The sequence below is a fragment of the Anopheles aquasalis genome, chromosome 2, assembly GCF_943734665.1.
Source record: "Anopheles aquasalis chromosome 2, idAnoAquaMG_Q_19, whole genome shotgun sequence".
In the NCBI taxonomy this organism is placed as follows: Eukaryota; Metazoa; Arthropoda; class Insecta; order Diptera; family Culicidae; genus Anopheles; species Anopheles aquasalis.
The window spans coordinates 45,457,501-45,485,137 of NC_064877.1; the positions used below are offsets into that span (position 1 = coordinate 45,457,501).

At 47.4% G+C, this 27,637-nt stretch overlaps 1 protein-coding gene and 1 non-coding gene across 3 annotated transcripts in view; one reads left to right on the top strand and one right to left on the bottom strand.

Moving 5' to 3' along the window:
• The window catches only part of LOC126570989 (mpv17-like protein), a 142,874-nt gene that overhangs the window by 73,407 nt on the left and 41,830 nt on the right, over window positions 1–27,637 (bottom strand). Inside the window, exon 2 of one of the 2 annotated variants that reach the window (XM_050229170.1) lies at window positions 3,071–3,123. The exons of the other annotated variant lie outside the window; for it this stretch is intronic. The gene's annotated coding sequence lies outside the window, so the exon portion shown is untranslated. The remainder of the gene's footprint in view (window positions 1–3,070; window positions 3,124–27,637) is intronic. 2 annotated transcript variants of the gene reach the window in all.
• On the top strand, window positions 25,479–25,550 carry Trnap-cgg (transfer RNA proline (anticodon CGG)). Its single transcript has one exon. It is a non-coding gene; the product is annotated as a tRNA-Pro (tRNA).

A 27,637-nucleotide genomic window follows, 5' to 3' on the forward strand; every position in this document is an offset into this window, starting at 1 on the left:
CGGGATTAATTATGATAAGAATTCAAATTGTGACTAATTAACTAAGGCATGATGCTGCTGCTGCTGCTTCTGACGCTGCTAATCACGTCCGGAAAGGTGTTGCGAATGAAATAACAACCGAGCGGAACACACGGGGCCACCGTGAGATGATGCTGACTCCCCGGTCCAACGATAGATGGTGACGCAAAAGGCAGACTAATAGGGCGGACTCCATGCAACGGTTGGCAACGGAGGCCCAGAGGAGACCAGAGCCCGCAACTCCGGAGCGTCATAAATCATGTGGATGTCATATTAAATCGTATTACACATTTGAACCAGCCGTGAACCGAGTGCCGTTTCCTGGTAAACAACGTTCTCCCTGGCTTGGCGGTTCCTTCGCCTTCGCCACCGCCAATTCTCCAATAAAACATCCCCGCCAACCACCATTCCCTTTGATCACTGTGATAAAAAATTGTGGATATAGCATGCAGCATAACGATGCCCCTCGCGCGCGCGCGCGCGGCATTGCAGCGTCGGTTATCGGTAAACAGTTAAATCGAATTGGAAAATTAGGACTTGGGCTTGGAGCTGGTAAAGCTGCAGCAGCGGCAGCATGGTGGTCCCGCCATAAACCGCTGGCCACCCCTTCTGAGTCTTGCGTAATCGCGTCCCGCACCCTGGCCTATGGGTAAACAACGTGCGGTTCCGGAACAAACAATACCGAGTTGCCGCACAGCGAGGAGGAGGGTGCTGCGCTAGGGCGCATTCTAGCGCGCTGTGGCCGCTCGTGCCGGAAGTGCGTAATGCGGTTGGTTAAATAAGAAAATTGCGAATGGGGTGGATGCGTCCGAGCTGGGACTGGTCATCGGCACTGGAGCACGTTCGTGCAAATATAGTAACTAGACGCCCTGGCCGCCCTGGCCGCCCTGGCCGCCGTGGCCTTTGTAGTGGGTTGAGTGTAGTGTAAATTCTAGTACTAATGTTATTAACTGTGGATTAATGAAATTATTGAGGGTGATTGCAAAAGTAGGATTTTGACAGATAAATCAGGATAAGAAACTAAATTATATCCCGGCAACCCCTTTTCATAAATATGGCTGTTGATATTTTTATGACTCCATTTCTAACAAATTTAATACAACGGTTTGATCAGGGTACCGACAAATTTAACAAGGTTTCCAAGTCAATTTAAAGTCTGACAGTTAAGAATAGCCGCTCATAAAATGGAAAAGCGATTAAATTGCCGTTCATTTGCATGAACCTGTCTGGATAATTTTCATCAAAGGTTTTCCCTGGGATTGTAATCAGAAATGCAACTCAAAACTTAAGAGCAAAGCGATGCTGTCATATTTCAATCAAGCCTTTAATTGGTTGCAAATGAAAGCAAATTCGTTTTCCTGCCGAAATTTTTGGTCCTCCAGATTCAAGGTGAACATTTGAAACGTATTTTGGATGCTGCAGATACATTTGTGAATTCATTTGAAATAAAATAAATTTTTAATTGAAATTAAAGAAATTTGATCCTTTATGAATGATATTTTGGGAGCATTTCATCTGGTTTACAGATATTTGAAGCAGAGAAACACGATTGATTTGCTTTAAAGTAGCTCAAGTCTGATGTTTGCTGATATTTGCATCATCATTAAGTTATATTCATTAACGATTCTTAGCTGTTTGAATATCTAATTGTAGAACTATACAAGCGCTTTAAAAAACGTGGTCAAATTGTTAAACATTTTATCAAACACGCTAACAGAGATAAAATAAACATGCAACTGATTTTCGTGAGAGAAGAACTTCGATTGCGTGGTAACACGAGCAAATAAGTTTGTCTCACTGAAGTTATAATTATTTTTCGTATTTTTTTTTAGTTGTAATTATTTTTCCTCCACAAAAATCATCTATTGGACTTTAACAATCTGTCAACATTGAATAACACAAAAGTGAATACTATCTGTGAAAAGTGAACAATAGCCTTTTAGAGACAGACAGTTTCTTTCGGACCATTTTTCAAATCATGATAAACTGCAGTCGATTTTGAAGATAAAAACTGTTCAGCACGAAACTATTTGAACGACTGATCTTATTGCACCAAAGCAAACAACCCATCAATTAAAAATGTATCCGCCATCCAAAACAAAACGAACACGTGTGTTGTGTACTCACTTTTGTGGAACGATTTTGAAGCATCCCAGCAGTTTTCTAAAAAATTCTCGAGACACCAACATCGGACGGCATCCAATCAACCGTCAATCGATTGGAAATAGGTTAAAGCATAATTAATTATTTTCCCATATTTTTACTACACAACTGGAAGCATTTATTGCTAAAATTGTTCGTTGTAGAGAAGTGTATGCGAGTCGTTCCGAATGTTTTGTGATTTGTAACACCGATGGCAATCAATTCTTATTTACATTCTAAAGGTGAAGTTCCAATTACCACAGACCAGAGTCCATACCACGCTGATAAGCGCACCAAACCGCTTCGATTCTAACAGCAAACCGGCGTGGTCTTTGATGGTTGCGGCAAGGAATTAGTTCTGGACTCTCTTCCCTATGCTTTCCGTTTGAACGGGCGACCAAAGTCCACCTTCCTCCTAGCTCCTGCAGCTCATCAATAAATACGCCAAGAACCGCGACCACGACCACGACCACTGGTCCGTTTTGTGTTTGAATTCAATTCCATGCTCGAAATTGGAGCAGTAAATTGCGGGATTATAGACGGCTGGAAGGGAGGCCCGGTTAGAATTATTGCAGTGGCCAACCCTTTGCGATCTCCCCTCTGACCAATTTCTAAGTGTACCGGTCTGTGAGCGTCGGAAAGGGGAACCGGATCCAAAATGGGGGTCTCTCCGTTCCCTGGGCGTCCCATTGCAACAGCGACCGTGTACGGGGACTGGAAGATAACGAATCCATCCCGTTTATTGGTACCATTAAAAAGGTTGGAGTGCCTACCACCCTTCTGGACCGACCGGAAATGATGTGGCCGAGAAGGTAATACGATATTGCTGTTTATTGTTGCAACAGCCGGCACTCTGTGTGTACGGCAAACTGAATTCAATTTCCCGGACTCCCGGTCTCTAGGGTTTTACCTCTTGTTCTGCTGCTGCTACTGCTGCCGATTGCCTCTCAACTTCGACGGTTCCTGAAATGAAAAGACAAAAAACAAAATCGGGAAAAAGAGTTTAGACAAGCTCGAAGCATCAATTAGGCATTTTGACTCATCGCGGCACCATAAAGGCTTTATTGGTGGCCGCCAACGAAACAGCGGGGTTCGCACCGACATGCGGAATTTGGGATTAGTGCATTAGTGCGGACGACGTAGGACGACGGAGTGCGATTGCTCTCACGGAGATTTCGGTGAATTGCAACCCGAGAGACCTCTGGGTTGGTGCTGTAAAGACGCAAATGTAATACATTTTGATACACAGCTGATGCAAGAACGCAGCGCCCAACCGATGCTGATTCTGGCACCACACAAAAGAGTGCCGCACTCAGGACCACGGGATCTTAATTAGCAAGTTTCGCTGGCCAACGTCATTAGCGCTTCAACCGGCTTCATTTTTTTTTCTTGCTTTTGGCTCCCCAATAATGGCGGGATTTAATTTGACTAATTATCGATGATTCACCTACTACCACGGCCAGTTGGGAAAGGCATTAATGCAGTACTCGGACTCGGCCACACGGAACACGGAACGGTGCACATAATTATCCTGCGTCATTGGCCACTCCAGGCCACACCACGCTACGTTCTCCGCCTAGACTTTTTGGTGCGTTTTCGGTTCCGAGCATTAATTTCCGGTCTCTCCGGGACCAAGAACCGGCCACAACCGGGCTATTGCGTTTGATAAATGAGCTTAGTAATTAATGAGAAATTACTAAAAATGCACCGACCGCCAGCTCGCCGTGCAGTGGCGACAGAGAGAATGAAATTAAAAGGTAAACATTGTTCTCGGTGGTAGCCTCTCGGTGGGCTTGTACTGTCTCCATTGTCGCCCCATGGAGGCAACCAGGCGGCACCAGGAACACACTAGAGAGATGCAACACACCTCCTAATGACCGTTTCGTGTATTGTGCTCCGTGTTGTGGCCTCGTTTCTGGAAGCCAAAGACGCGTATTTGCGACAACAACCCCCCGGGTGGTGGTGGTGGTGCGGGCACACCGGGATAATTTATCGCTACCGTTTGCTTCCTCTCCTTGCTCCATGGTCCCATGGAACCGATCCGCACCAACGTGTTGTTGCGCTTCGGCCATTTTCGCACAAAAATATATTTTATAGACGAGTTTTACGATCGACTTTTATTGTTTTCTGTTCTGCTTCTACAATGTTACTGTAATGCTTTGGCAGCGCCGCAGCCAGCGGTCGTGTCCAAGATGGCTTTGGAAGCTCGAACCAGATCGCAGTGCGGAGTGCGCAGACGGACTACTAGAGCGGTGTGCTGACGGTGTGGGCTGAAGAAGGAGTTCTTCTTGAAAGCGAAGCGTCTTTTACGGTTTCAAAATGGCACTGGATGTGCGGTTACTACACTCTTTCTTTTCTTTTGCCTCTCCTGCCTTTCCGAGATGGAAAGAAGAAATGATCGATTTCCAATCGAGAGAACCGCTGGGAAACCCCTTGGCGGCTCTGGACGAGGATCGATCGCTTTTGGTCCCGGTTTTGTAGGTTATGTTCGCCTTCCCTGTCGACGGAACGGAACAAAAGCACGGCGTGGGCGCGCGTGCAGCATGGAAAGCATAAATCCTTCAAGATAAATCATCGGAAGTAACCACCACCCACCGCCACGCGCTTCTGTGCTTACATTGGCTTCTCATTCACCCCAAGACACCCCCGCCCCGATTCCTTGTACGTTGAAGGATGTTTTGCCACTTTACAAATGTATTTGCCGTATGCCGTACGGGGGAAAAAGGACCCTCGAAAGGAAATTCCCCACAGGAAGTGCGCCACGGTTCCCTTTTCGACATTTTTTTCGTTTTCGGACAGCGCAAAGCCACAAAGTTTTGATAAATTGATTTTCCTGAGCTCCACCAAACCCGACGAAGACGACGACGACGACGACGACGAGGTTCAACAACGAGAAATGAAATGCAGCATTTTCGTTGTATCTTATCGCGCCCCGTCCACGTTGGGCCCGAGAAAGGGGTCACCGGGAATGCGCATCTTGACTCACTGGTGCTGGCTCGTGGGTCCCATAAATCATGCTCAGGATACTGGAATGTAATGCTAGGAAAATGAGATTACCAAACAGTCGCGATTGGAAGAGCGAACCATAAGTAGCATTGAGTGAAGAATCTGCCAGGGAAGGTGCTGGGCCTCGTCCTGGGGCCCCGTCCTGGAGAACAAATTAAAAGTTTTTATTTACGTTTCTCCGGCACCGCGGTTTTATCCGTGAGAACCACGGCAACACTTGAACGGTGCGTTAGTTCTGCCTCAACGATGAAACCTCCCCAGGGCTGCAGATGGTGAGCGGGACCAGCACCAAGGATTAGCCCGGCGTCGAGGTCGAGTTGATCTTTATGATTGCGCAACCACCGACCACCGAGGGGGGGGGGGGGCATGTGAAACTCTGGAACACTTGTGAAGCGTTCATTTCATGCTTCGAAAAGCGTCGCGCCACATAATGCGATGCGATGCAAACGTCGCGATAGTAAATTCTCCGTTTTCATGCTCAAAATCATAATGCTGCCTCGTTTGCTGGGGACTACACATTGTGTGAAGAGGACATGTGGTTTCACATTTCACAGCCAAGGACCGGTACAATACCCGCCCGTGGGGAAGCGTACTGTCTCGCCAGGCGATTCGTTTCATCTGTACCGCGCTGCTCGTGGCCGGAGCGTGAACTTTGAGAACAAAAATGAAACAAAACGGATCGAAACATTGGCCACGTGTGTCCACAATCCACGGTCCACGCGCTGTTCCGTTCCGTTACTACACCTCGATCGTGCATTGGTCAAATGTCCCTCGACACAATTCGGTTAGTGGCAAACAACCGACAGGACGGTCGTTCATTCGACACCACAAATCCCATTTCCGGCCATCGTCATCCACGTCGTCGCCGTCGTCGTCGCTACCGAAATCCAATACTTCTCGGACTTGGAACCAAAAACCGTTCTGGCCAAACGGTGCTCCTTGCTGTAGCAGCGGGCACCAGGAAGCGTAGCAAGTTGAACTCCGGACTTTTCCAAACTATAATTAGAGCTGGAAAATTGTAAGTGGAATTCCTAATGAATCGAGAAGTCCAACACTGGCCACCATCCCCCCGGGGGAAACTCGGGACGGACCACCGCGAAGCAAGTAAAAAAAAAGAAAAAAGATCCCGGGGAAAAGGCGGAGTTCCTTTCGAACTTCTCGGGGAGCTTCTATTCTACAAGAACTTCAGGGAGGTGGCCTCGATTCTGTTATTATTCTGTGGAACGCTGGGCCTTCCGCTCCGTGGCCGAAAATCGTTCCCCGTAACAATGTACGGATGATAATGTCTTCCCTCCGGCCGGGGGCACCTCTCTCTCTCTCTCTCTCTCTCTCTCCCTCTCTACTCCAGCTGTCCTTCATTCCACACCACGTCGACGTCTTGACGGCGCAGTCAAGACACGGAACACACGCTTTCCGTCCATTTGCGCCGTCGGTGCCTATCAATTAAAACTTTTACTCCATCTTGTCGACAAGTGGCTGGCCGAAGCGGGTTGGCCGGCCTCGGTGGGTTGTTGTAGTGCGTTTGAAGAAGAAATTAAGTTTTAATTATAAATGACGACTGCGAAACGCGCGCCGGACACGACGTCGGACGTTGAGGAGCCTCGGCCGCCGGCTTTATTGCCAGCCATTCACTGAAGAGCACTTGTGTGCCAGGGTTGTTGTTGTGTGTCTGGGTGTGGGTTACCCAGGGGGTGGTGGTGGTGGTGGCTATCAATGATGTAGTTTCGCACGAACGAACATGACATCATACACGCAATAATAAGCGGCCAGCACCGTGTGGTGGTGAGGAACTCTTTTAATGGTTGGCTATTAATGGTGGTCTCTTCGCAACACTCGCTTGGCCAAGGGCGAGACGAGCGCGATGGGGCCGCCACAATCCGATTCGATTCGATTCCGTGCCATCCGTGCTGGCATTAGATTAGGCGATAAAAAGACCGGAGAAGCGTTTCGTGTGTTGGCAGCGGAACGGCAATGATGATGATGATGATGACGTGGCAACCGGGATCCCCCGAAAAGGGCTCAATAATTGATAAGAGGAGCGTGCATCCGTCCACTACGGTCACTACGGTTATTGTAGATGACAGGTGGCGAGGGCGCCATTTTGTGCGCCCGTGATAGACGGGCTACTTGGATGGATTTGATGGAAAGGGATATTAGGCCAACTGCAGGCACTGGAATTGCTACCGGAATTTGCCATCCTCCTACCTACTGGCTACCGTACGATGTGTCAGCTGTTTTGTCGTGGTACAGTTACCGAATTCCTGCACAACACTTGAAGCTGAGACACTGAGAACTATGAAACTGCGTCTAGTAGAAAGAGAACTGGGAGAACTCTCGCTTTGGGGAGTCTCAAAAACTTAAATTTTATACAAATCCGCCGTGAGAATTTTCACGTACGTGTTAATACGAAAAACTGCATAGAACAGCGACAACAGCGGGCAAGCAAACATTTGCACGCAATTTCTAAATAGCTACTTGAGCAAAATTGAGCAAACATCATAGTTCATTAACAAACCATCAAGGGAATGATGTTTATTTGATAGATTACGCAGGCTTCTCTCATTTTGTGTAAAAGATCTTCCGAGAACTCTCAAGTATCGAGTAGAAACCGATTAAACTTTAGCTGAAACAGAGCACAACTGTGCTAAATTTTCAATCCCTCACCAACATGTTATCGTCTTGTTAACAATACATCAGCTATCATTGACAGGGACCGCATTTGCTTTGAGGTTCTCCCAAAGTGAATGTTCTCGCTGTCATGTTTACCTCATCTTTCGCATCTTTTGTCCCAGAGGTAAAGTAGACAGAATTTTTATGATTCCACCTCATCAGGCAGGAATGCAAACCAAGGACCGCGACCGCTGAACTGTACAATGAAGACGTTGGCAAGTGTGCATAATGAAGCAGAGTGGTCATGGTAACGTAATGGTCATGGAGTGCTGCGTGAAAGCATCGAAGCCCTTTTCCCAGCCGCCGAGTGTTAATGAATTGCCAAACGATTGCCTTTCACGTTCTGGAACGTTTTTGCTTTGAGCTTTCGTTCTCTCTTTTCTCCCTTAACCTTTTACATTCCGTCCATCGAAAGGATGAAATGAATTCTAAAAGTTCCGATTCAATGCATTGAAATGGTCGATTCTAATCAGCGATCCCCGTTGATTAGTTGGCCAGTTCAAAGGAAAGGTTTCTCGCTCTCGAATGCGCTACATTTCTCCAGCGTTAGATATCCTCCGGGGGTTGCCGGATGTCCGGGGACCTCGGATCAGATCAAAGGCAGACCGCAGACGCACTCCACGCATTTCACATCAAAACAAACGTCCGATCCCCCGCGGGAGGGAAAAGGCTGTTCAAAGCGAATCAAACCGCGGCCGGTTCCGGTGGATGGGGGTTAGCCAGGCCAGGCCAATAAGTCAATAAGTCGACGTCACTGTTCGTATGTGTTGCTGCCGGTGCTCCTGTTGGTAGAGTCCGCTTTGTCCTCGCCGGTTCGCTTTTGGATCGTTCGGACTGCGATCGTTTCATCTTGGCGCGAAGGGTTTGCCGGGATGCTACCGGTAGGAGGTGAGAGGATGAAACAAAGAGAGAGAAAGACCGTGAACAGCAGGTAGGCGCCAGGGATGGACGCAGTGCATATCCAGCGACGAAGGCATGCCGCGTGCGCGAGAACGCGCCATGAAAAGAAGAAGGAAAGGGTCAAAGACAAGTGAGAATTGTTTGTTTCAAATTAAAAGCCATTTTGATTTAATTAAAGAGTTGTTCTCTTTTCTCCCTTGCCGCTCTTTTTTTCTTTTCTGCTTTCGCTCCCCCTGAAAAAAGGTGCTTCTTCGGTGTCCAAGAAGGCCTTGCGACAGCATTCGTCTTCCCATCAGCGACGGTTGCTTGGACGGCGTTTGGTGGCGAAAAATCGAAAGAAATGCCAAACCCAGGAACAACGACGTAACCTTAGCGACCCGTCGCAATCATCGCGGTCTCCCCCTTCTATCCTGCATCCCCTCTTTGGCCACGACTGCAGGTGGGTAAGTCCCCGCGACTGGTGCTGAATCAGGCGGCTGCTGATATCACCTTGGTAGCGGTGAATCGCGGCCGCCGGTGCTTGGAGTGAAGCCAACTCTGAAAATCTAATTTGAAAATAATCTCCAGACATCTCTCCAGATTGTGTGCAGCACCCCACACCCCCGGGGATCGGCCACAACAACGTGGGAGTAAAATAGAGTTTTCCTCCCTCGCGAAATGTTATTTTGATTTTCGTCCGGATGCTATCAAAGCGAGGCGACCGAGATTCCGGAGGGGAATGGCCTTCGATTCCGGTGGTTTTCAAAATATATTTTTTGGGTTGGGGTAAAAGTAATCCATTTCTTTTGGGAGCAATTTAATACTATATTTATGATCATTTTGATTGTCGGATTTACATGAAATATTCAGCAGTTTATTGAAACATTTATTGTGCTTTTAAAAGTAATTTCATAATCCTACTCTCATGGAAGTCAACAAAAAATGTTGAAAATTTCCAGCAAATGAGTTTTATAATCTTTCAATCCAAAGAAAGTGGTAGTTGATGACAAATACAGACTCTATGAAGAGTACAGTGAAAAATCACAACCAACCAGAACTGCTGAGTCATCATTTGCTTTTATAATCTTGCTTTGTCACCTCTTCTGTTGGTCTGTTCAGGCCATTTCTGTTTGATCATCAGCATCAAACGGCCATATGGTTGACAGTAGAGAGCTGAGTTTGAAGTTTGATCAAATGGAAATAGCTCATATAAACTCATATGTGACCCACTTCTCATGCCTCATGCCGATCTATTGCCTTCCGTTTGGCCATGCATTTTGAAATGGAAGCTCAATCTACCATGTCGTCCGTCATGGTGCTTTAGATTCTGCTTGGCGTAAAAGGTTTAGAACTATTCATCAGTCGATCGCTATCACTTTGTTGATGGTATGATTACTAATGTGTCCGTTAACTTTAAGAATTTTCATTCTCTTTGACGATCAACCTGCACAAAGTTACACAAAGAGCATAAAAATGCCAAAACTGAATAAAATAAATCAAAACAACATTTTTACACGCTGTAACTCACAATCAAATGGAAGAAACAAACAACATTTAAAGTTATTTAACTTTACTAAAAAATCCTGATCATCCGGAAAGTCTTTTTAACGCTTATAAACATTTTTATTTAACTTAGCGTAGTCACCAAAGGCTTTCTGCATCATTCTTTACCTAACCGCAAATCAAATTTTAGGCAAATTGTTTGCTCAAAAAAATCGTCACGGCGTTAAACGAAGAATGTACTCTGAATAGCACACAAAAAATAATCATATCCCAAAAACTAATAGTTATTTTGACCTAAAACTTTTCATGGTTATTAATCACAGTACTGACAACCTATAAAAAATACTAGAATTAAAAAAAATGGTTTGCACTAGCATATTGTGTACCGAATCACCTTATTTGATGGACACAGTAGTACATTATTTTAAACGAATCGAATATTAAAGTCATCTATCGATTAAAGTAAAGGATTACTTTTCTCCCAACCTAACTCATTTACACGTATTTGCACACCTCTTATCCTCGTGTAGTTTAGGTAAATATCTATACGCTCCAGCAGAATACCATAAAAAGCCATTTCAAGCGAAGAGTTTCATGTTCATCACCGGGAAAATGGCGAATCTTTAATGCAAACGGCGCAGGTGGCGGTAGTCCGGTCTGCTTTCCATCTCTGGCTCAATTTCATTAAGTGAAGCAACATCTTCATCTCCGTCCTCTCGTCCGCGATCCCCATCCAGTCTGCACGAATCGTTGGCTCTAATTTCAACATCATTTTACGGTGACGTTGAACCGCGAGCATCGCCGAAACCCGGCAGCAACCTAAAGCCGGAAGCGGTTGCCGTGGTGTCGGATTGATATCGATTTTCATTTCGAACCATTTCATTGGCTTCCCCCTCCCGCCTGGTCGTTCGCCAGCCCCAGTCCGGCAGATCAAATGCCGACCGAAAATGATCAGATTATCATCAGATCGCTCACATCTTTCCCCGGTTCCCCGCGAGTTTGAAGCAGCACTTCTGCAGTCCCCTTTCGAATCGACTTTAAACTTTGAATTTGAATATAGATGATATGATGGCGGCGCGTGATATCACCCCTCACGCACAGAGCGAACTCGCGGCCTCGTGACATTAGCACGAGTCCACACAAGCGAACTGGAGAACCCATTAGACCTGCTGCGATCCCAGCTCAATAAAATCCGCCCATGGTGGCGATGGTGGCGATGCAGACAAGACCCTTATCCGACTGAACATCTCCATAATTTCCTGCTTTCACCCCGCCTCCCAGCTCACTCGCCGCCACAAACGAAGCGAAGCATGAAAATTGGGACCCCTCACGGCATAGGAGATAGGCGTGTTGGCCACCAATGGCCGGGCCGGGCAATCGGAGACCACAGTCGCCTGCATAACACGACGAAGCCCCGATGTATGCGCATAATTGACGATATAAACGATCGTAATGGTGCACATCCTCGCCGTTGGCTCCTTTTTTTTCTTTTTTGTATCATCATTATTCGGCCCCCAGCTAGGATTTGGCCCCCCCAGGGCCCCCTCCAACTGGACATGTTTCGCTGACGAACGGCCACCAGCGTGATGCGTCATCATCGCCAAGACAATGTTTAGCCAAAAGGGGGCGAAGCGAAAGGAGGGTGGAGAGGCTTTTCCTTTCGCTTGGAAAGTAGCAATTTGAGGCACGACCCAGAAAATGATCACCAGACCTTGCCCCCCCACCCATGTGCAACATGATGCTATCAGCCCCAGCCCCGCCGGTGCTACGGCATGTGAATGGCAGCAGTTAAAAGTCTCATTTTCATCTTCACATAAGTTATGGTTTCAACAACAGTGAATTGGTGCGGTGCGTCCAAGCAAGCGTTGCTCAAGCGTGTAACGGCGTAACGTGAGGTTTTCCGTGATGATATGTGTGGTGGTTTGTGGGCCTCGCAAACGTGCTGCACTGCACTCGGCATGAGGAGCAGCAACGGCAACAGCAGTCACTGTGCACTGTGTGTCAATGTTGTGTGTTGAACGCCGTAAAGTTCGCCAATCACCGTAGGAAATGTGATGCTCGTGCGCGCGGACTCGCGACGAGACATTTATGACCACTTACCATTAGGGAGGTTCGTCTTTTATTCAAACTGCAACCTCCGCCGGTCCTGATCTTGCGTCTTATGACTCTATCGCATGCTGCTGCAGCGCCACACCGACTTCTGAACGCCAATTCCTCTCCTCAAGCAGCGTCCAGTGTCGTTTCGAGTTCACTCAAGGTGCCTCGTTTTTTATACAACATTTGTTCGCCGGAAATCTAACCACAATCCAATCCAATTACATGGAATTATTTCTATTCCAGCGAAGCGACTCCGACTGTCTACTGGGGTCGCGGAAAGTTGGCCAACGAAAATCGACAAATTGCGAAGCCAATTCCAATTCCTGGCGAGTGGTATTGGAGGGATTTCAATTTGCTCGTGCACAAACACTCCGTGATGGCGCGGGCATCCCGAGCCGATAAGCTGCACACCGCTGGAGAAAAGGAGAATTTTCATGCAAATTGCTTTTGGATGGAAATGTCGTGGTTGCTTGCGTCCATTTCAAGAAGACGACGTCGGGACGTCGGTTTTTATCGTTGCGAACGGACTGCGGTGTGGTGGTTTTGTCAGATGTCAGCAGGTTGACCTGCAAGCTTGTGATTTTTTTTTTAAATTCATCCATCCACGAATCCCCAAGAGCAAACCCTAAAGTGTTCAAACCGAATGATACTCAAGTGCTGGTGCTTTAACATTGGACGCTGTGTTAAACTTGTTGTAGCATTTATGACACTGACCTCAGTCTCAGAATGTCCTAGGCAGTTGGGAATCACCACGAAAAAAAAAAATCTGAAAATTCTCCCCCAAATAAGGATCAATAAAAAGTCATAAAACCGTGACCATCATGGCATCGTGGCATCGTAAATGGATCCAAAATCTGCACGGCCGTGTCCGCTAAGCAGCTCGTCTAGGGGGCCCCCCTGCGGAGGACACACCGATTTGCCATCACTTAACGTCAAGAATGTTGTTGCTGTTGTTGTTGGGCTTCGCACCGTGGCCAAAGGGGATGATGGGCGAGAAAGCGTGAGGCCATCATGCTCGACGATAAATCATGCGAGCCGGTCGGACATTCGCCGAACTCACCATCACCCCATATTTATGCACAAGAAGGGGTCTTCCAATTAAAACCCCAGCCAAAAATAACAACCTCACGACCCGCCCGGCGTGGTGGAGGAGAGAGAGATAGATAGAGAGAGAGAGATTAATTACAGCACCAGACCAGCCTCACCAGAGCAGAGATACCAGTGCATAAGCTGACTGGCCAGAAGGAACAGCAAGGAGAGAGAGACCGGAATGCGAAGAATCTCTGCGCTAACGATGGTGCGCTCGCTGGAGGGAATGATGGACCCACAGCCAGAACCAGCACCAGCCCAAGACGGCGCACCACCATTAACTGCCAAAGGGTGGAAAGGGAGGGAGAGGGCAGCATCAGCAGCATTATTGATGCGCCTGATTGATTCACCGAGAGCACATCTAAATGATAATGCGATTCCAGCTCATTCAAAGCCATCGCCGTGCCCCGGAGCCCGGGACTCGCTGTGGCTATCGATCAAATCCAGCGACCTCCAGCGCGAGTGGTGCGCGAGTTGATTGGGGCAGCCTTCTCTTCCTTCTGGCGTCTACTCCTCTCCTTGCGGTTCGCTAATCGGATGTCGAACGTCGACCGGAGGCCAATTCTTCCGTGTAACGTTGATTGAATGTCTCGCAGATCCTGTGCTCATGCTGCTGGCTGGCTAGTGCGTTCCCATGGCAGCGAACAAAGCATCGCTGGCTGCTGTTGGCCCTTGTCCATTTGCGTGTTTGCAGCGATCGAGACCCAGCTTGGCGGTCAGATTTGCGGAGGTTTTTTTTTTGTTATTCGCAAGCTGCCTAGAAATTCAGTGTAGGTAGCATCAGAATTTGATATTCCATTTCATTGCGAAACAGTCTCTAAAACCGTGCATGTGGTGCCGGCTTCTTGTGACTGAGATTCTAAGCGGCAGTAAGAACAGCGATAGATCTGTCCGTGAGAGTAAGCTGCAGTGAAAAACAATCAAAAACATGGGCGAAATTCGACATCAAAACAACAATACGACATTTCAGTGAAAGATCTTCCGTTGTTGAGCAGGAAATCGATGAACGACACTTAAGGTAACCGCTTCTCAGTCAAAACGGGCGATGCTCTTGCAGTTCTTGTTTTTTTTTTCTCACGATTATCATCACACGGACCCCGCAATGCTCGACTACTGAAAGCAACCGAAAACCCCCCCAAAATTCTGCGTCAAACGCCACTAAAGACCCCCTGGCGATCCTCGGGTTTTTCGACAGTTTGTTCCATCCTCGCAGCAGGAGAAGCTCTACCATCGGGGTCACAACTCACGACCGATTTGCCATAAACTTTAAGGACCACTGCGAAAAGACGGCCCGGTTCTTTACCAACAAATAAAGGTGACCTTGAGGCCTCGGTCTGCACACGGCTGTAGTCAACGCCCAGAAGACGGGGGGACGAGGATAAAAAGACGTAACCGAGCGCACCCGGTCGGGATTTACGGGGTCATAAAATCGTGTCGGATAGTTTGTAAGATGCTGAAGATGCCGCCAATGCCGCTCAGAGGTCTCTGCCTGATTGACAGCGGCTTTAGCGACGGACTCCCGCTGCACCTGTCCCCGGGGTGGTGGTTGGTGATTTATTGCGAGCAATATACGAGGAACGGAACAGGTTTACACCGCCTCGTTGGCCACCAATTACAGTGGCTTCCCTCTGCAGGCGAGGGAAATATTAAAGAATCCGCTTGACTAAAGGTCACCACCGCATGCAGATTGTGACTTCCATAAAAAAACGCCAATTAGATGAGTTTCTGAAATTGATCAATTAGTCATGCTGGGATGCCAATGGAACCCCTCTGCTTCCCAATTATTTCGATAATTTTGAGCCAAAATCACGCTCCTTCTAGAATTCGGCACAAAAAACCTCACACAACAAACACTTTACAACGTTGCAGGTGGCGCAAGCAGACGATGGCCAAAGAACAGAACAACACAGAGTTCTCGTATTAAGGCACTACACGCCAGCATATTTATGTTGCAAAAGTTATTGAGCTATCAAATGTTTTATGGCTTCCGAAATAAAGCGCTCCCACAAATGCGCTTCCCATTTTGCTGCTTTCTTCAAACATTGTTCTCGAAAGCGAACACAATCGTATTCCAATCCGAACCAACTCTCCAGCTCCGGCACACTCCAGCAGCTCCAGCAAGTTCTCCAGGCGCTTTGTGCGATGTCGGTGCTGATTTCCCGAAAGTCACTGTTGCGTAAAACATTACGCGAATCCGTCCAATCCGTGGGCGAACGATGCAGCGGTTCTGCTTCTGGGATTTTGGGCCAGCAGAGCGGCCGCTGTGCGATAAAAACCGTGGGGCCAACCTCAGGACGCGCACCTCCAGCTGCTGCTGCTGCTGCTGTTGCTGCTGTGGTTGAAGTTGAATAACAATGTTGTTGACGAAGGGCTCCCTGTAGCTGTGGCAGGCATCTTCTCCTCGAGACGGTCCCAGGAACACCAGAAGGAAGGAGAACGAGGAGATTTCCTTGTGCCGCCTGTGCGCCACCGAGCCTTTTGTTGTGAAATTTTCTACAGACAATCTTTTCTCCGACCAGTCGTCGTCGTTGGCGTCGCTACGGTGCTTATGCTGTCCTCCGTGGGCCAAGGAAGGGGGCCACAGCATCCCTGGCTCCCAGGGAATTGCTTTTATTATGAAGCAATGCGGCCTCCGGCCCAACCTTGGAGTAGCTCCGACCGCAGAGAGCGAGAGATACGCGCGTACGGTGCTGCTGCTGCTGCTGGAAGGTTTTTGGTTGGAAATTGTTAAGAACTTAGACTTGCCATTCATCGGCGGTGGCAATAGGCACTGGCACGGCACTACTAGGGGTCCACTGTTTCTTTCTTTCCATTCTTTGCTCCCTCACCAACCCACGGTACATTTCTTAATCGAATCACGGCGCACGATGGCGGTGTGAATGGAGATGGAAGCACTTGTTAAAGAAACTTTTCTTTTCGCCTTTTGTATCGCTTTCAGACGGCGAGTGAGGCACGAGTTTCGAGGCGCGAGTCATAAAGCCAAATGGCCTCGGCTCCGGTGCCAGCCAGGAAGCTACAGACACAGGCACATACGCCAGGGGCCCAAAGTGGATGCTGAATGCATGTCAGTTGGTGTTACTCGGGAGGAGAAGATGCTTGGCACACACCGTGACTGTGACACGGATCGTGGCCAATGCCAGCGCCACCGTCCGTCCGGCAAATATTAATTTGAATTTTTCCCCAACCGTCCTTCCACCGACCGTCCTGTTCCTGTGGTGATGCTGCGATGTTGGCGATGATGACAAACGAGATGACGAAGAGAATGATGGAGATGATGATGATACGTTACAGCGTGTGCGGTCTGGCAGCTGTTCCGTTCAAAACAGATCCATTTTGTGGCCAGCAAAGGGAGAGAAAAATGCCGAAAAAACCGTCGTTGACGCTTTTCTTTGCGAAACTAAACAATAGATAGTCCCCAGAAAACGGAGCAAAACATAAATCAAGAAGAGCATAAAGAGCAAAAACGAACTTTTCTTCGATTGGCCATCACTCTCTCTCTCTCGCTTTCTTCGCCCTCGAAGTGATCGATCTAAATAGAAAATCATCTCCATTCCAATTTCCCATTAAAAGTCATTTCCTATTCCCAGCTCGTAAAGTATATCCTTGAGGCATTTCGAGCCACTTCCCTCACGGTCCAGAGTGGAGCTGGCGTGCGTAAACGTTGCATGTAAATTTGTGGGAATGGCTCGTGGAATATCCTCGTGAGGGCTTGTTGGTGGCGTGCCAAAGGAAACCGACCTCACCGGAATTATGCTGGACGGGGGAAAAAAAGAACCTCCAATGATTATGTTTATAATTTGCCCTCCAACAGCCAGCCAGCCAGCCTTCTTGGCATATTAGCATCCAGCACTGGGAGAGAGAGAGCACTCCTTTCGTGAGGCAACACAATTGTACCGTAATTACATCGGAACCGGCATTCCAAGGAAACTCTTCTTCATTTCCTTCGCTCCTTTACTCCGCTCTCTTTCTCTCTCTCTCTCCACAGTAATCAACCTCACAAGGATGGTGCTTCTTTGGTGAAGGTCTCCCGCCATCGAATGGAGCATTCACTTCCCTTCTGCTAAGACCAAGCCACTGCTGGCAGGCGCTGGCCCGGTTGCTGCCTTATCCGGGCCCAGTCCGATCATAAATTCTCCTCCGACAAGGTTCGGCTCTTTCCGGAATTGTAAGTCAAATGAATATAAATTGCTATAAAATCCATAAATTTATAGCTAGCAATGGATGGCCACCGGCAGATCGTGTGCCCGTTTCCGATTCCCCACACGGCCGGAGAGAAGGCGGAGGAGAGAAGAATCGTTCGCTGCACGCACCTCGATTGGCCGTGGAGTTTTGTGGCCGTGTATCTGATTCGCCCGCGTATCCCGTGCCCTCGGAGCCGGACTTTTACGACCTCCAAGAGGGCTCAATCTGTACGTGCCCTATCTATGATCCAGCCATTATCTCTTAAGACACAATAGCGATAGAGAGAGACGATCGAGAGTCCAGGAAAACAAAAAGCACCACTCACTGCTTGCTGGTGGAACGTGTGCACGTGACACTGGCGGACACTTTTCCAACCGACCAGCAGCTAGCGAGGGAAAGCATTTCTCAGAACAACGTTCAGCGACTCCGCGCGAGACTAATAGAGGTGGCTGGTGGTGGTCTAGTGTTGTGTCCATAAAACATGACAACACTTTCTTCTCGATGCATCATCAGGGTGCGGTCCCGTGAGGCAATCCGTCTGGCAAGGATTCCCAGGGAATGGTTCCTGTGGCCTGGGAGAGCCTCCTTACAATTGGAATGTTCGGGAGCAGCACGAAAAGTTTCCAGAAACCATTAAAAACCGCTGATAAGTCGCGTCGCGCGGGGTCTGATAATTAAACATAATTTACGACCACCGGGGCCAAACACGTCCGCGTCGCGTTAGGACATTGCGCTGTCGTGGAAGAAGCTGCGAGAAATGAAACGGCAAATGATTGCCGCTTTCGAGCAATAACTTAATTACCTCGGAGCGGAGCGGAGAGAGATGGTTCTCCGTCAGCCAACCGAGCATAGCACAAAGGCCATTTGTTCTTCTTCTGCCACGGAAGGTCGTCAATCCAGAAGTGGCTTTTTTTTCTCCCCTCCGGTGCCGGTCGCTGGTTGAACTTTGTCGAAAGCCATTCGAGCATTACGCGCTCGGTCGCTAGACGAAATCCCACGAAAGCAGTTCTGGAGTCTTCTTCTACGCCTGGCAGCGCAGGCATCGTAAACATAATTAAAAGTATAAAACTCGACCCCGATATGAATCACCCCCCAGCACGGGCACGATCCCAGAGCGCGATGCTAAAGCCGGATGAACGGATGACGGGGACGTTTTTTCCGGATTCGCCAGAATTAGTCGCCTTTATCTTGCTGCTCGATAAGCGCATGACTGCAATAGTTAAGTAAGGGACTGCCAAGCCAGGCCAGGCCAGGCCAGGCCCAACCAGCATGACATCAGCGACATTGAAGCGCTCTCAGACAACGTATACGGCATCAGATTAATCTTCCATAAGAACAGCTTACCACTTCCACATTAGAGATCAGGGGATGCATACCATAAAGTATTTGGATTGATAAATGATGTTCGATGCATGAGTTTTCTTATGCGCCATTGCTTTGTGCGCTCGTTAAAAATACATCGTTCGGAGTGTTTAGAGCGAATTCTTCTTTTTGAGTGTTTTTATGCATCCAATAAAGTAATGCTTTCTTTCTAAACAGCATGGAAATTTGCAAGAAAGGCAGCGAATTTCCAGGAAAGTTTTCATTCTTAACGTTTCATGGGAGATAATTCGTTAAGTATTTGGTAAGAGCCACAACTTAAAAGGGTTTAAAACATTAAATGATCCCAACTTTACAGAATGTTTGCATTGTAAGATGATTTAGCTTTGCTAAAATTACATAAACCGGTACAGAATATTGATAAGAATCTTTTACATCATTGAAAGATGGATTTGAATAATAGAGAACAACATTGGGAAAGATGGAGAACAATGACGCTTTCTATACCAGCATGGAAATCATGCAATGGATGAAAGATTAGAAACATGATTTATTATTCCATTGGTTTGCTTATTCCCTCGAATTAAATCAATTCTTAAGCTTATGCTGGAGTCAATTATTATTCAAGTCAGTTACTGAGCTCAAAGAGCAATTTCTAGAATCTTGTGAAGAAATGGAATATTCTGTTCCTCAAAATTGGATAGACAGCATGAACCACGGAGATGCGGAAACGAATACTTACTTTCTTAATGAAAAGGATCATTTTAAACGGACTGGCTGGTCGAAAACGCTCTTCAAACACCTCAACAAACAACTAGCTAGTTTCTCTATTCAAATTTAAAATCATGATTAAATTTTAATATGATTCAATGAAAAAGTTTTAAATAAGAAAAATATTATTCGTATGAACTTTGTATGAGAAAATGGGGCTTACATATAAGCAAAAAGATGAAAAACCAGACCACATCACATCGGTCCCCACGCTTTGATCCTCCAGCGTTAACCGTAACGAGCCAAATGATAGTCAATTGAGCAGCGAGATGAGATGGTATTGAATTGACTTGTAGTCCTGCACTGAATGCGCCTCTTTCCAATTGGCCCATCGCTCCAGCCTCCAGATTGGCACAATTTCCAAATATTTCATTTTGATGCGCGCTCGTAATGTTCGCCTTAACTTTCGTTGTAAATCACATTCTCCGATGGATGCTACAGGGCTCCAGATCTGGGTTAAAGCCCGCAATGCCGGATGAAGCAATCACAATTGTTGGGACCCCTCTCTCCAACATCGGCCACGCGATTGCAGCTCCGCGATTGGAGTCAATCGCATTGATGGATCGCACCGAAGGCCGGGGCGAAGTGCTGCAGCTGAGCAGAACACAAGTACGAACGTTCTTGTGCCTTTGCTTGTTCGTTCGTCGGTGGACTAGCCAGATCATATCTGGCCAACGAAACGGCCAGCCAGCCAGCCAGCCAGTCAGACCCCAAAAGCCTGAGAGATGAGCTGGATGGTTGGGAGATGGTGTGGCCTCGAGGGAAAAAGAACCAACCCCGCTGCCTCTCTTTTCCGCTTCCCTCAAAAGCCACTTCAAAAACCTCAATTGACCTCCGAGTACGCCGGAGCACCGAAGCACGGTCGCAGAGAGATAAAAATATAATTTATGGGTAATTTGAATAAATTATTTTACTCAATTCTCCGCCAACTCCCAAGGCACACTCCCAAGGATGCCCGATCTGCGCGCGATCTGGCCGCCCTCGTCCGGGGCGTTTCTTGGTTTTTGAGCTTGCCACGGTATTTGGTGTTCGGTTGGGCAAGCAAGCAAACGGCCAGCTTGGTACAGCCGCGTAGCACCTGGAACCACCGTCTTTCGAACCGAGTTGCCAACAACGGAACGGCCATCAGAAGAGTAATCCTATTAGATACTCTGCTCTGCGCCGCACCTTTTATTGCATCGACATCGACCTGAAGGAGGAGGGAATTGGCTTTTAGGAATGGCGGAGAGGCGTTTTGAGGTTGTTGTTTGGGGTGTATAATTATGCAACGACCAGGAAAACGTGTTCTCGGTGCCTTCGCCTCGGTCGAAGCTCGGAAACAGCGCGATTGGATAGATTCCGATTGAACTTCTTCATGGACGTCATCGCCACCGATAAACTGCACCAAACTCAATCCATTTACCACCTTTTTGACCAGCGAGGGAATTGGGAAATGATCACCACCTCTTCCTTCACTAATTGTGCTCTCGGAATGCTTTGAAGTGAATCCTGGCGATGCTCTGTCCCTTGGTGTCGATTGCTCAAATGGTAGAAGAACTTTCCCAGTAACGACACCCAAGGGAGACGTTCTCGTTCCTGGCTTTCATCGAAGAGTATAAAACATGTCCGGCATCCGAAGCGCGCGTCCTTCCGAGACAAAGTGTCCTTACACGCCATGGCACTCCAGGATATGGTCGGCGATTGGTTCCTGGTGTTACTAGTGTTCCCCCTGGTGAGTGTCGCGATAGAAAACTCCAACTTCACGGTGGACTGTTCCGTGCGCCAACAGTCCAGCGCACTGTACCTTCTCGAGCACCAACCGTTCGCCATCTGTGGGAAGGTGGTGCATCTGACTTCGTTCAATACGGCGGCCACGGTTGCAGACGAGGCCAGCAGTCACCGGCTCGAACAGGAGTGTACGATCAGCTGCGTCAACCGTACCGGCAGTACGGTCCGGATCGGTATTCACGTGTGCGAGATGCAACGGGAACACTTCCTCTTTCCGATCAGCTTTAAGGATCTGGATTTCATGGCATGCTACTCGAATGAAGCGTTCACACTGCGAGGGACTAGCGGAAGCGACGAGTGGATCGAACTTACGCTGCAACCGAACATGAGTTGTCTACGGAATCGGGCGGCTTCCTGTCGGCGGGTGTTCAAGTACGAGATGGAAGACAACTGGACGGCCCGTCGGTACAATGGTTCGATTAGTAAACATTCCGTACGGATTGGGTTGAATAGTAGCATGTGGATGCCATTTGCTCAGGCGCGAGCTGTTGCTTTGGGAGCTTGGATCCATCTTCAGCACGGCCTACTACACTTCATCGTGATGGTGTTGACGCTTCTGACTGTACAGTGAATGACCTCTTCTCAAACACCTCCACTAACAAGCACATAATTAGAGCACAACTGGGGCAGACACCAACATTTTTCAACAAATATATCCAACGAAACCCAAAGCGCCATTGGTGTTTCCAGGTTCGTGTTAAAAAAATGGTCTGTGCAGCGGTCAGCGGTGGTAATCATAATGCTTAAAACATGCTCAACAAGCATGGTTGCATGTAACTACGTCGGTCGGGGATCGCATTGTGCTCTGTCATCACCGCGGTGACATCACGAACCAGTGAGCATCACTTCCGCAAAATTCATGCAGTTTGCATAAAAATGATGATGCTGCAGCAGCGATCATGATGGTGGCGCTCTGGCTCGTTCACAAACCGGTTGCCCGTAATTGCTTCAATGAAAATTATCTGGAATGTAAAATAAAAACAACAACAAACACGGGAGAAGAGCAGAGCAAAATGGTACGAAGAAGAACACTGAACGCAGGAATTATTACACCCCACTCCCTACCTTCCTCCTATCACATAGAAAGAGGGTGGTGGGGGGGGGATCCTGTGTCAGCGTGTGGCGCACATTGCATGCTTTCCATCAAAATCGCTGAACTTTGTCGCGCGAGCGCCCGTGGATGGATGGAAGGGGTCTGTTGGTGGAAGGGAAGCACAGAACCGGGACTGCTGCTGTTGTTGTTGTTGTTGTTACGGTGTGCACATTTCAGCAAAATTGTAATTATCCTGCTGCTGCTGCTGCTGCTGCTGCCGGTCTCTCTGCTCGAGACATGGATTAATTACCGGTCGTAACATCTGTCAGTTTAATGGCACTCTCGCTGTCCGTTCGGGCTTCTGTGCCATGCTCCGTCGGTCCCCACCGGTATTCCACTGACTTATTTCAGTGTGTCTGTCCCCCCTCCCTGGGTGATGCCAGGTTTTGCTGACGACAATCCCGAACCCCGAGGCTTTCCACCTGGACCCTGTGCTTTCCTCAGCAGCAGCAGCAGCAGCAGGAAAGAAAAAAACAAGTCGCTAATGGTGTGGCCATCGCAGGAGCGGGCCACTTACCCGGTTCCGGACTTTTTTTCGGGAACTTCTTGCGACAATGTAATCATGGGCCTTTGCGTTGGTCAGTAAATGTGTACGATAACCCCCGGGGGTCCCGGTCAGCGTACTTTTGATGGAAGTGATAAGACATGCGGTGATGGGATTGGTAGGAGAACGGGATATTAATATGTTTCACTAGAAAAAGGAAGCCTCGCTGGATCGTAGTAGGCTCGCAAGGGACTTGAATTTTTGAAGGATACGCATACTAGATTTTGATGACATTTTAAGTGACATTTCAGTCATGTTCCATTATTACTTTAATTAACTACTTTAGTTACTAGTAAGTTGGGTCTGCCTTTGAGTAGTACTAAATTGAGGAAAAAATGTTAAAAATCTGTTTAATTGGTTTAACCTAAAATATTCGTTTCTATGCCATTGAATGTTCTCAGAAGATCGACAATGATGTGAATGTCTTAGATATCGAATGCTCTATCAAAGGTATGTTCTGCTGCTGAAGATCATAAAACATCAACATAGCTCTACAAATACATTCAACACTAAAAAGAATATTATTGATTTTCTATCAGTTGTGCCCTATCATTAAAATGATCAGAAAGGAAGATGCTACACGTCTATCGTGATAAAGGAGGAGACGTCATTGAAGGAAAACTTAAATATCTGGTTCAACAAAAAAGATTTTTTAAATAATTGTGGCAAATGTAAACATTGATCACATAATCTCTAATTACTATGAAGAAGATAAAACAGCTCCTCAAAAATACGTTTACTTTGTTTCACATACCCTAACTATTATTTGATGTTTCTTTTTCCTAAATTGTTCTGCTCCAATTCCACTCATCCTTTTCATACAGAACTCGTCTTGCTGTGTTATTAATATATCACAAACTCATCCTCATCCTGACAGTTGAAGAATCCCCAAACGAAACATAATGAAGCACTGCCTATGCTTTATGCTTAGCAGAGGATGAAAGCCATCGCAACCCCTCAAGGGTTCTCCCGGTTTCCGAAAGCATTGCGCCATCATGGTGATATAAAACCCAAAGGATCATTTTGAACCGCATCCCTAATGGCGCCGAGGGCAAAATCGAGACAGCCAAGGACATTTTAATCGTCTGTTATTCAATACAACTTCCACCATATCGTATTCTGCTCACACGCAACCGACCGACGGCTTTCGCACAATTTCAAAAGGGGATGCCCTATCACATCCAACCCATCGTCATCGTCGTCATCGTCGTCGTCATCGAGAGTGTCACCGAAATGCGACGGTTCAGTGAGGGCCTCCCCGGCCGGTCCGGTGTGTGTTTTCCTTTCGTAATCCTTTCAATCGTCTTCTGGCCCCGGTACGTAGCGCTCCGAAAATACTTTCTCCACCACCAGCCACCACCGTACTTCTGTCCTAGAATGGCAACAACACTGGCTAGGCAGGTCCCGGGCTGTGGTGTAGCCGAATACCTGAATAGCCCCGTGGTCCCCGTGGTCCCTGTGGAAGCCAGTGCGCTTCGGCGGAGCGCGGATTGTGCGGTGAGTTGGAACAGCAATTTTATTCATCCATAAATGTTTAATCATCCAAGAGCGGTAGTTATGAAAGATTCATTTCCTCGAATCTCGGCAAACATGCTTCCCTTCCGTTGTGCGGACTTTTGCGGAAAAAATAGAATGTTTGTGACAGCGTTCGGTCTTTCGGTCTTTTCCGTCGAGTACAAAGACAAGGGAATGTCGCTGGCGAACGGGGAGGGAACTCCTTATCCTTTGCCGTTCGTTCCTCAGCGTTCGGTGAAGATTTGGTTTCCTTTTTTGTACAACCAGGAGCAGGCAAGCCATGGCAAGGTAAACATCCGGGCGAGTCAACACTGGAATACGAGAAACGAATTTGAAGGAATGTCCTCCTTACCTCCCGGTACCACGCCTTCGAGGCCGGTGCAAAAACAGTCGACAGACACAGAAATAGAAAGCTGACACAGCCCAGCAAGCAACTTTTCAGCGTCCGCAACCAAAGTTATGCGAACTGATTTAAGTTTCCCGTCCGCGGATTGGTTTTGCAGCTCCTCAATCACAGCCATTTGCCATTGCGCGTTTGCTCGGGGGAACCACACCGGGGGGGAGGGGGGGGGGGGGGGAAAGACCTTTGGCTTCTTTCCCCCGCGCTGGCTGGTTGGTACTTTGGCAAGTGTTGCGAAATTCGATGCTTCAGCAGCAGTAGCAAGTGATCCTGTCAGTTGCAACTTCGCTTATCAAGCGCAAGCGGCTGGGGTTGCGGGTGTTTGGTGGGTGGTAGATGTTATTTCACTTCGAGGGGTGGTTGGGATAAGATTCGCCTCCTCGTTATCGCACGGCTGGGTGAGGGTGGGTAGTAAGAAGCATAAACTAGGACAGGTAACGAAGATGGATTTTTCAACTATATTAGAGAGACAATCAGCAGGTGGCTCGTTGGTCTAGGGGTATGATTCTCGCTTCGGGTGCGAGAGGTCCCGGGTTCAATTCCCGGACGAGCCCGATGACGTGGGAATCTTTTTTTTTATTTTTTTGCCACTAAATCTGTTTTGTTTTCATCAAAATGGTTTTAATAAATTTATATTTCTTCATCTTATTTTTGTATCATGAAGAAATATGAATATCATGCATGGAGTAGTTATGCTTTTCTTGTGTATTAAAACAATAAAATCATCTTTATATCATTTTTCATACTCTTAACACATTTAACTTTCACTGAAACTCCTCTTCCCCACGGACAGCAGACGACTTTAATCGTATGAGAACGAGAGAACCAGCTACTAGAGTGCCAGAACAGTAGCTGGGAATTCCTTGGCCGCAGCGTGATGTGGCCTACGGACCCCCCCTCGGCAGACAACCCCACTCCCGTTCTCACCACAATGAGCGATGTCGTCTCGCGCATAAATAAAAAAAAAGCATTCCCAGACAGTGGGCAAAAGAGAGGGTGAAGGGGGTGGATCACGAGCGTGGAACGATTGCGAAGAGGGACGCCACGGGGCACTCTGTGGGTCGTCGTCGTGGTCGTCGTCGAAGAAAAGAAATAAAATTACCCCCATTAACCATTAACGACGATTAACACATATCTGCCTTAATTTGATCTCCTCGTCGTCGTCGTCGTCGTCGTCCGTTGTTCAACCTTCCCCATCCATCTCCATCCATCCGGCCATCCATTCATCCATCCGTCCATCCATCCGTCCGTCCGTCCGTCTATCCGGGGCCATCCCGTCGGATGAATGTTTAAAGCACCCCGGCCACACCGACATCCCGGTTCATGTTTTCCTGTTTTCGATTTTAACCGGCTCACTTGGCCCTTGCTGGCTGGCTGGCTGGTCGTGGCTGGCTGGCCGGTTCTTTATGCCGTATGTTTTGGTGGATCTTTCCGCGTGTTTTCACCGCCCTTCTTCGTCCTCCTCCATCACCCCATCACTTTGCTTTTCCGCGTGTTTTTATTTGTTACTTCATCACGCTCTCGTTCGTCTTGTCCATGAGGGGGAGGTACTGGGGGGGTTGCTGGGGGACGTATTTTTTCCCGTTTCATCTCGTTGCCCCGTTGGACGACACTTTATCTTGAGATAGGTCCGGTGAATTTATTTCTCGCCGGTCCACGCGGTCCTCGCACACTGTTACGCCATCGCCATCGCCAGACGCCAACGGAACCACAACATAAATGTGTGTAAAGGGGCCATGCTACCACCCCCGGGTGGTGGTGTACGGGATACGAACAAAAAAAATCAGTAAAATTCAACCAGCACCGATAATGTTCCCGCGATTGGTGTTTCGGTGTTCAATGAAGCGGCCACTCCACTTTACAGAATCTTTTATTCATAAATTGGAATGCCGGTGGCTGGTGGTTGGTGGCTGATATTGCAACTATTTCTCTCATGTCCTAACACAAATTGTTCGTTATTGTTGTTGGCTACAGACTGTTAAAACGCATTACGAGTTATGTAAATCACATTAAATTAATGTTAATGAAGGATTAATTTCTACTTCTCCAATCGCGAATGATGCATTTTAGTGGCTGGGAGGAGAGATCAATTAAGCTAACGTCGCTTATGCCTTTGCCATTTACCGATAAGCAAATTTATGTTATCAGACTCCATTGCAACTCTGTTATTGGCCTTTCGATCAATCTGGGTTATTGGAGACAGCAGATTAGTTTAAATCGGTTAAACGTTTTAAAGCGATTCTCCTGAACTCCTGAAGCCTTGAGCAGTAAAAATCTGGTGGCACAGAAAAGAATAAAATATATCATTTTAGAGATTCATTGCTTTTAAGCAGCAATATTGATGCAAATTATTCATATTGAATGAATTTTTAACACATAAACTAACCATGTTTAGCATAGAACTGCAAATCACCTCATTTTCCTTGTTGTTTCATTACATTTTCGTCCATTTCTGCTGATCTTTATACATTTCTGATGCATTTATTTTCTCTTTGATAACTCTCAAACATAAGGATAGTTATCTAAATGAAGAAACATTTAAACAGAACAAATGAAATACAAAATCCTTTTCTGTATGCACTGTTCTCTTCACAAATGTCGATGAATTTTGAATGGTGGCGTAAGTGAACTAAAACCTTCC